The sequence below is a fragment of the Balaenoptera physalus genome (assembly GCF_965194825.1).
Source record: "Balaenoptera physalus genome assembly, chromosome: 18".
In the NCBI taxonomy this organism is placed as follows: domain Eukaryota; kingdom Metazoa; phylum Chordata; class Mammalia; order Artiodactyla; family Balaenopteridae; genus Balaenoptera; species Balaenoptera physalus.
This window is the reverse complement of record NC_138899.1, coordinates 65,013,496-65,022,504: the sequence shown is the minus strand read 5'-3', so window position 1 is coordinate 65,022,504 and position 9,009 is coordinate 65,013,496.

Sequence of the window (9,009 nt, the reverse complement as noted above, 5' to 3'; positions counted from 1 at the left end):
GGAGCTCCAGCTTTTGCATCAAGGAGGGAGAGGCCTGAGCCCAAGGGCTGGGAGGTGGGCGGTGGAAAAGGCCGGTGAAGACCCCTCTCGGCGGGCCCTGGCGTGTTTCCCACCTCCCCACTAGAAGTCAGGACGGCCGTGCCATCTACCGCGGGTGGTTAAGGAGATCACAGCGGGCCAAAGTGCTCTGCAAATACAAAGCGCTATCCAGGCAGTTTATTTCCATTTGCTGGGTTCCACTTACTGTAAGTGCATCTGCTTTCCCAGATCCCTTTGTTAGGAGAGAAGAGGCGTGAGGTGGAGCAGGACCTAGCATCTCCCAGAACCCAGGGCCACGCAGGGACCGCCGTCGTCAGCGATGGGGGGCCCCTCGAGCCTGTCTGCCTGTTGGAACCGACCAAGCAGCTTGAGGCCTCGGCCAGGCTTCTCCCCAGAGGTTCTGATTTAATTAGTCCCAGAGGAGGTGCAGGCACAGGTCGGAAACAGCTCTCCGGGTGATTCTACTGTGCACCCCAGGCTGGGGACCGCGCTGGGCCCACCCCATGCTTATAGGTGGGTAAGCAGAGGCCGGGAGGGTAACAGTCGTGATGTTCCTAAGGTCACCAGCCTCGCAGCCTTGTTCCCTGTCACGGTGCACAGGGCGAGAGCCGGGCTACAGACGCCCCAGAGCGGGACTGAGTCTGACAGGCCAGTCTCTTGCATTTAGGAGAAGGGAGGGTGTCCACACCACGCCCAGCTGAAGACCCGAGAACCGTGTGTGCCTGCCATGCGGACGTGGAGCAGGAGCTGGTACGGTACCTCGGCTGGGGACAGGCGGCCACTCCCTGAAACTGCCCTGGGATGCAGCCCCTTCCTGGCCCTGGGCCTGTTGACAGAGCTCTTCAGGGTCCCCCGCCTGTTGCAGCTACCGCCGTTTCACTGCTTCCAGTGAGGGGATTCTGAGATGGATATAAGCCAGGGAAACACCGTTAGCTTTCACACCAGGCAGAGGGTCAGAGTGGCCCACTGCAGGTGGAGAAATCTAGTCCGGTGGTGGTTATGGCCAGATGTACACTGAGATTAAGGAGAAATCCAGAGCCCTTGGCAAGGGACACTTCAGTTTGTATTTGAGGGCACGCAGGAGGCTTGTTTTGTTCCGATGGAATATAGCTCGTGGATGTAAAAGGGGTGGGAAATCCTTCCATGCACGTCAGTGTCCTGCGTTGTCTCAGATGGTGGCGGGGTCTCAAAGGTCTTGCTTCTGCAGACACCCCCTTATTAGAGGCTCTGGGTGTCAGAGGAGAAACACCTATTATATAAACAGTTTAGAAATTCCAAAACAAATGAACAAATCAGGGTGTATTTTACATGTTTACATTTAACAAGCAAATGCTTTTAACACACACCCAACGTGCAATGCAAGATGATCTTACTGTTTACAAGATAATCATAGGGTTTAGAAAAGTATGGAATCATAATACACTGGAGGTGGTGTGGTCTGACGATGGGCCACGAGTGTCAAGTTCTATAGTGAGAATCTTTCTGTTTGTGTAGCTGTCACTCTATCACTGGGCGTATTAGCTTGGGTTGCTATGACAGAACAACATTGACCAAGTGACTTAAACAATAGACATTTAATTCTCAAAGTTCTGGAGTCTGGAAATCCAAAATCAAAGTGCTGGCTAATTTGGTTCCTGATGAGCGCTCTCTTCCTGGCTAGCAGACTTGAGTCCTCTCATGGTGGAGAGAGACAGAGCTCTCTGTTGTCTCTTATTATGAGGGCACTAATCCCATCACGAGGGCTCCAACCTCATGACCTAATTTTCTCCTAAAGGCCCCGTCTCCAAATACCATCACAATGCGGGTTAGGGTTTCAGCACATGGATTTTGGGGAAATACAATTCAGTCTGTAGTAGTGGGTGTATCACAGCATTTGAGAATCCTACCAACTGTCGTTTTTCTGAGCCCCTTTGTGAATGTGAAGCTTGAGTCAGTGTCTCTGCCCCTGCTCTTCTCCAGGGCTTGCCCTCAGCTTACTTACATTCTATAAGAATGGGGGACAGAAAGCAGGGAGGAGGGGGACCTGGGGTGCAAGGGGGTCAGGGACACTGTTGATTACATATATCCTGATACTTCTGTGCCATGGAATACCATGCAACCTTAAAAGTGAAGCTGAAGAAAAATATTCGATGATCTGAGAAAACGTAGTGTCCACGGCTTCCAATCTATACATCCAGCCTGTGGGCCTGTTGCTGCAGCAGATGTAGACGTGCCAGAGCACGGGAGTGGAGACTGGTGGTATATTTCTTTGTTGTGCTTTTCCAAATTTTCTAGAGTTTCCATAATGAATATGTGTTACCTTTGTAATCAGACAAAAATATATATGCTGTTTTAAAATACTAATATGAAAGAAAGAAAGGAGGGAAGGAGGGAGGAAGGGAAGGAGGGGGGAGGGAGGATGGGAGGAGGGAGAGAGGAGCCCACCCCTCCTTTTGTGCTTGGTTGGTTGGGTGTCCCTCTCTCCAGGGGCACCAAGAAGCAGGAGACAGAAAGGGACAGAGAGGCCAGCCCGGGGTACAGAGGGGACATACAGTCCTCTGGACAGTCTGTCCTCTTCCCCTCCCGCTAGTGAGGTAAAGCCCAGACACAGTCTGTGCTCCTGGTGGCACCGGTCACAGCCTTGTTCAGGAGTGGCAGGACCCTGGAATTCATGCCTGCAGCCTGCAAGTGACCTGCTGAGCGTCCAGGGAAGCTGCAAGGTCCCCACATCCCAGAGGGCTGTTCAGGCTTTGATTCCTTCGCTCAGTATATGAAACTTCAGTCATTAGTGATGGGGCACTGCTTAGAAGTTTAGCACAGGACAGGATTTTGGTTAGTTAATCTGTATAAACACGTACACCGTTTAGAATTTATTATTAAGTAATTTGCATGATGGGTTTGTTTAATTTCCACATGCACTCCCTTTAGTTTCCTGGATAACCAAGAGCCACACATGTATAAGGCTGTACTACACACACCCAGACACACAGACACACACAGGCACACACATCTCTCCTCTCTTACGGGGCCTGGTGCCTGACTCTTGCTCTCACCCCCCTCTCCCTCCCCTCCACTCCAGCTACCCCCCCATGTCCCTGAGGGATCCCCTTGCCACCAGGCAGCCCTCAAAGGAGGAGTAGGGGCAGCTACTGGACGGTGGGCGCTTGTTGCGAGTTTTCTGGGTGAAGGAAGACAGCATGATCGCATTCGCAGCTCGGCTGGCTCACTCTTGGGCCCTGGGGACCTGGCCCTGGGTGGGTCACCCTCCTGGCCTCACACCCCTCCTGGCATCACCGTCCCTCCCCCAGGGCCAGTGAGGAGGTCTGTCTCTGTGCGCCCTTTACCTTCTAGGTGGTCCTCTTCCCTAGTGGGTACCAACTCTGGGATGCCTCAGACTCATCTGGGGACCTTGTCAAACGCCCGAGGGTGAGGCCCTGGGACCTGCTCTCACAGCAGCAGCTTCTGCAGCAGGTGGCCCTTCTGGGAAGCAGCGTTTCACTGTTGTGCGTTATTTGACATCTCTAAGATAAGAACTGACCGAATCCTTCACTTCCAGGGCTTAATGACTCAGAATCTGATTAGTTCAGTAACTATTTATTGAGCCCAGTTTTCTGGGTCTGAGAATACAAAGACGAGTGAGAAGCAGCTGGGTTCCCTGGAAGACACAGCCAGCTTGGGTTCTGGGTCCAAATGGATCTGGGTTCACCTTGCCCCTTGTTTGGGAGTGGGGTGCAGTGTTATCTATGTCTCCCCATCAGTAGAAGGAAAATAATACACCCCAGGGTGGCACATGAGATAGAAGAAAAGTGCCCAGGGATGAGAGCCGGTTGTAGGGTGGGTGCTGACCCCGCAGTCTGGGGCGGGCCAGTGGGAGTCTTAGGAGACCAGCGGGTGGGGTGAAGGGAAGTGGGACGTTTGCCAGGGGCCGCATCTCCTCCAGCTCCTCCGGTGACCCTGGCCCAGGCCTCTCCATCCCTCCACCCTGGGTTTGCCCCAGAGTCACCTGCTTGCCTTCTTGACTCTTCCATCAAATTGGTAACCAGTCCCCTGTGTTAAAGTCCCTCTGTTTTAAATGTACAAGCAGTTCCTATCTTTTTGTTAGATCCTGACATGCTATGGAATGAAAGGAGTGAGAGGCAGTGAACTGACCGGGGCTTGGCTGGGGAGGGAGATGTAGGCAGACGCCCCCCGGGACCCTGCCACGCAGAGAGGGAAGGACTCTAGGAAGGACGGCTTGGAGGTTTGCAAATGAGGAGGGGTCTGCGGCTGCTGCGGGGGTAGGGATGCTGAGACCCCCTCTCTCAGGCTCTCTCCAGCCTCCCGGCTGCTCTCAGCCTCAGTCGCTGGGGCAGCCGCACCATCAGCCTCCAGGATCCGCGGTCCGGATGCCCGAGGCCGAGCAGCAGCACGCAGGGCACCCGCGGTCCCCGCCTCCGGCAGCCGGGATGCAGGCCCTGCGCTTGGTACAGGGATCCAGCTTCGGAGGGACGGTCGGGGGGCGGGGCTGACTTTGACAGGCGGAGGCAGGAGGTGGGCGAAGCCAGCAGCGCTTTCCCTCCTCCCCCCTCGCAGGCGCGGAGGGGCCGCTCAGTCCGCGTTTTGTTGTGGAGCACAGGCCAGTGTGGACCCGGCGCTGACATCCCTCCCTCCCCGCTCCGCGTCGCTTCCTCGGCTCTCGCTGCCCTGGGGGCCGAGGGCCAAGACAGAAGGAGGGTGGTTTCCTGCCTGAGATACCAGGCTGGAAAAGCAGGTGGAGGCCTCGGGTGGCATTTTAAGGAGCTCAGATCCACCTCATTGCTGTCATCAGGATCGAATGGGTCGATGCATTGCCTAGACCGACGCCTGGCACGTGGGTAGAACTCTGTAGCTGCTGGCTGTCATTCCCTCAAGAGGTGTCTCCAATTTCCCCGCCCTCTCCTTTTCCCTCCCCCTCTCATCGTGTAAAACCCCCCAGGCCCCTAGCCCTTCCCCCGGACCAGGTTCCTCATTTGGCACAATGATCTGGCCTCGGTCTTTGTCTATCAAAAAACCCAGCAATCACCAACCCCAGTCTTGGGCCAGAACCCCCGTGGCAATCTCCTCCTGTCCTGCCTGACCATTTGTCCCCTGGAGGCCGGGACAATGAAGTCAACACTCTCACAAGTCTCTATTTTAGACCTTGCGAAGGGCTTCCCTTTTGCACAGCGCCCGCCCCCCATTTGCAAATACACTGCTGTTTGCAAATAAAGCATCACAGAACCTTGGGTGCATGCGGACAATTTAACACACGGATCAGAAGCTAATGCTTTTTAAGTTTGTAGCTCACTTCAGAGATGTCTTAACTTCAGTAAATAATTTGAATATTCCCTCCTGCATCCTCCTCTCATCACCAGGTTGTTAAAGTAGGGTTTTCTCCTGAATGCAATTACACTATTTTTTTTAAGGTTATTATTAACAGAAAAGATGCTTTATAAGCCAATTCAGTGGGGTCAACAAGATTAGAGGGAAATGCTTATTTATGTGTTAAGACAAGTGCATTTCGTTGGCACTGGTCTTCATGTAAAATACTATTTACAAATGATTCCTTATTAAAAGAAAAAAATTAAAGCAAGAAGTGCAAGTTCTGGCATATGACAGGTGCTGAAGAGTGACTATGCCTTTGCTGCAATTTACAAGATGTAAATGTATACGTGTAGCTCCATCAGTTCATATACATACACACACAGGCACAGACACGAAATTTGGACACACTCATTGATTTGGACCGGTTTCCTTTCCCTCCAACTTATGTTCACCTTGATTACATCAGCGTGGATCGTTCTTGCTTTGCTGTCCGCGCTGCCCAGAGCTGCGAGTGAGTGTGTGCAAGTGCTGCCCTCTGGTGGAAGTTATAAAACTTGCATGCTCAGCCAAATGAAAGAAATCACAGTCACCACGACCTTTTAACAGCTCGGTAAATATTAGCTAATCGTGCTGTGGTTGTACTTATTTAATGACTGACAGAGGAAGAGGAAATTATGAAGGAGACTGAGAAGGAGTAGCCAGAGGAAAACCCCCACGGAGCCTAGGACAATGATGAGTACAGAGCAGCCTCCAGTAAATATTTGTTGATTGATTAAAAAGAGAAGCCTGAAGGCTGTTTGTAGATAGTCCGGGGTGGGGTTCAAGTGCCAGCAACCGAGGTGACCTAATTCCACACAAGCACCAAGAATCCTGCTGAATCTGGACATTTTTCAATATTCATTTGCAGTAATCGCTTAATCCACCCAGCCCTGTGGCAGAGGTGTGAGGCGCCTCTCCATCACCTCTTCGAGTTACAGCGTTGAATAGCCAGCCATTTCCCACTCAAAGGGAGTTAAAGGGTTTAGAGATGAAATATGCATTCTTGACCAGTGCAACCTCTGCCCTGGGAGCCTCAATTCAACCAGTCATCAACATTTGATGCACAATAGCAGTTTCACTCCAATTCCAAGCAGAGGGAAACAACATGCTTTGCTGGAAGGGGTCAGCCGAGGAGCTGAGAATTTAGTCAGAAGATAATGCAATTACAGGTCAGGATGGACAGGTCCCTGGCATGTTTGCCCATCTTCTTGCAAACCTTGAAAGATTGACTGCCTCTAGCTACACCTGTTTCTAATTTACTTGTCATGGAGAAAGACTGGCACGTCTGCCCAGCAGAGACGCTGTCACTAGCGGGCCCTCTTCAGAGTCTGAAGCAGTTCTTCATCCCCCGTCCAGCCAAGACTTGAGGAGGAAAAAAACAGCAAATCCTACGTGGAGGGTTTTCCTATGAGCAAAAGTAACAGGTTTCTTTGGGGTAGGATTAAAAGGAAAAATTCCCATTTAACTCCTAGGAAAAAGAAAGGAAGGCCTTGTTCAGAGGAATAGAGGTTTAATATAGGGATTAGGGTTTACACGAAGTGAGAAGAAATTGGGGGAGTGAAGGCAGCTGGGAAGTCATGCAAAGAGCCAGAAGGGCAGCCTGAAACCCCTAAGTGCTTCTCTAAAGTTTGGTGGGAAACTGCTACAATTCCCAAGAATCTCTGGGAAATCTCCCACCAAATCTGGTGCTTGCCAAGAAGCCTAGAAACCATTGTGACCCTTGTGTGTGGTCGGGCCCCTGGGGGCCTCCAGGGGATGATTGCGTCTCCTCACTTCCACCTTCCAAAGCTCAGGCAGCTTCCTCGCATTGGAAACTAAGCCTGGACCATACAAGGAAGGGGATTCTGGGAAAGGAAGGCCCACTGAGAAGTGGGAGTGGTATCACAAAGTTGACAACTGACAGCACAACGCAGGCCTAGATTTACTTCCTCATTATGTGAGACAAGTTATTAATTCATTCACTTGATCAATAGCCAGTACTTTCTATGAGCCAGGTGCTGGGTTAGGGGATGGAGGCAGATTTAACTGCATAGGAGAGGTGATTTTTTCTCCCATTGTACTAAAAGGGGAGGCTGGAGGTACGAACAAACTGTTAGTATGCACAGAAGTTATTCTGGCTGCTCACAGGTGGTGCAGCTCTCCTTCAGACACATGCTAGGGTTATACTTCCTCAGCTGCTTGGAAGCTGGGAGAGGTCGTGCAATTCGCTTTGGTCCATGAAGTGAGAACAGAAGGGAAGCCTGTAACTTGCCCTGGAAGGGTTAGGAATGATGCACCTTTCACCACGTTCTCTTCCCCCTGCCGTGGTAAACAGTCTGAGCTCCCAGGAGGCTCAGAAAGGCAGAGCCCCCGGTCAACCCTCAATGGACTTGCAATGTGATTGAGAGCAAAATCTGTGTAACAAGCCAACGAGAGTTTGGGGGTTATTTCTTACCGCAGCAAAACCAACCCGTGCTGACACGTAACACATGAGAGAGCACCGTAAGGAGTGCGAGGGCTGCTGGGAGAGGGAGAGGGATTCTCATCTCTGGATTGTCTGATACACTGACTGATCAGTCACCTCAGGTGGCTCTGATTTAGCTCACTCTCTGGAGACGAGCAAAGAGAACTGATTAGCAAGGGAGATACAGCAGTGGACGCCACAGACCTCAGAACAAACTCTCCCCTCTCCCCACTGTGCTCAGTGGCGGAGCTCCTCCCCCTGGTTTGACTTTAGATGACACTGAACTGATGGATACAAGATGGGTGAGGGTCATATAAGAAAGTGGTCTTGAAAAAATTGTTTTCAAAATAATCAGAAACAAGGGCAGAACTGAAAGAAGTGATCAGAATAGAGACCCACAAGGTCCCAAGGAGATATGTCCAATCTTAAAACTGGTTGGGAAGCAAGATGCATCACAGATTATCTGGGGGAGTTGATAAGCCTCTAGCTTGGTTCCATCTATTTGTGGTGGGCATTCATTAATTAAAGCACAAAACTACAGAACTAGTACTTTATAACAAGATGATGGTTTAACAAAAAATTTTAAGTTTATTAATGCTTTCATTTTCTGATCATATATTCTGATCATATATATATATTTCTGATATATCTTCTTTATATAAATATGTAAATAAATATATATTCAACAGTTGTATTATACTGTATTAACTATTTCACAAACTGTTTTCTTTCTTTTTTTTTTAAGCACATATTCATGTATTACTCTTGCATTTTATTTTATTTTTTTAAAAAATTTTTATTCATTTATTTATTGGCTGTGTTGGGTTTTCACTGCTGCACTCAGGCTTTCTCTAGTTGCGGCGAGCAGGGGTTACTCTTCGCTGTGGCGCACGGGCTTCTCATTGCAGTGGCTTCTCCTGCTGTGGAGCATGGGCTCTAGGCATGCGGGCCCCAGTAGTTGTGGCACCCAGGCCCAGCAGCCGTGGCTCGCGGGCTCCAGAGCGCAGGCTCAGTAGTTGTGGCACACGGGCCCAGTTGCTCCGCGGCATGTGGGATCTTCCCCGACCAGGGCTCGAACCTGTGTTCCCTGCATTGGCAGGCAGATTCTTAACCACTGCGCCACCAGGGAAGTCCCCAAACTGTTTTCTAACTTCCTTTTTCTCTTAATAGACTATAAATAGTTCTTA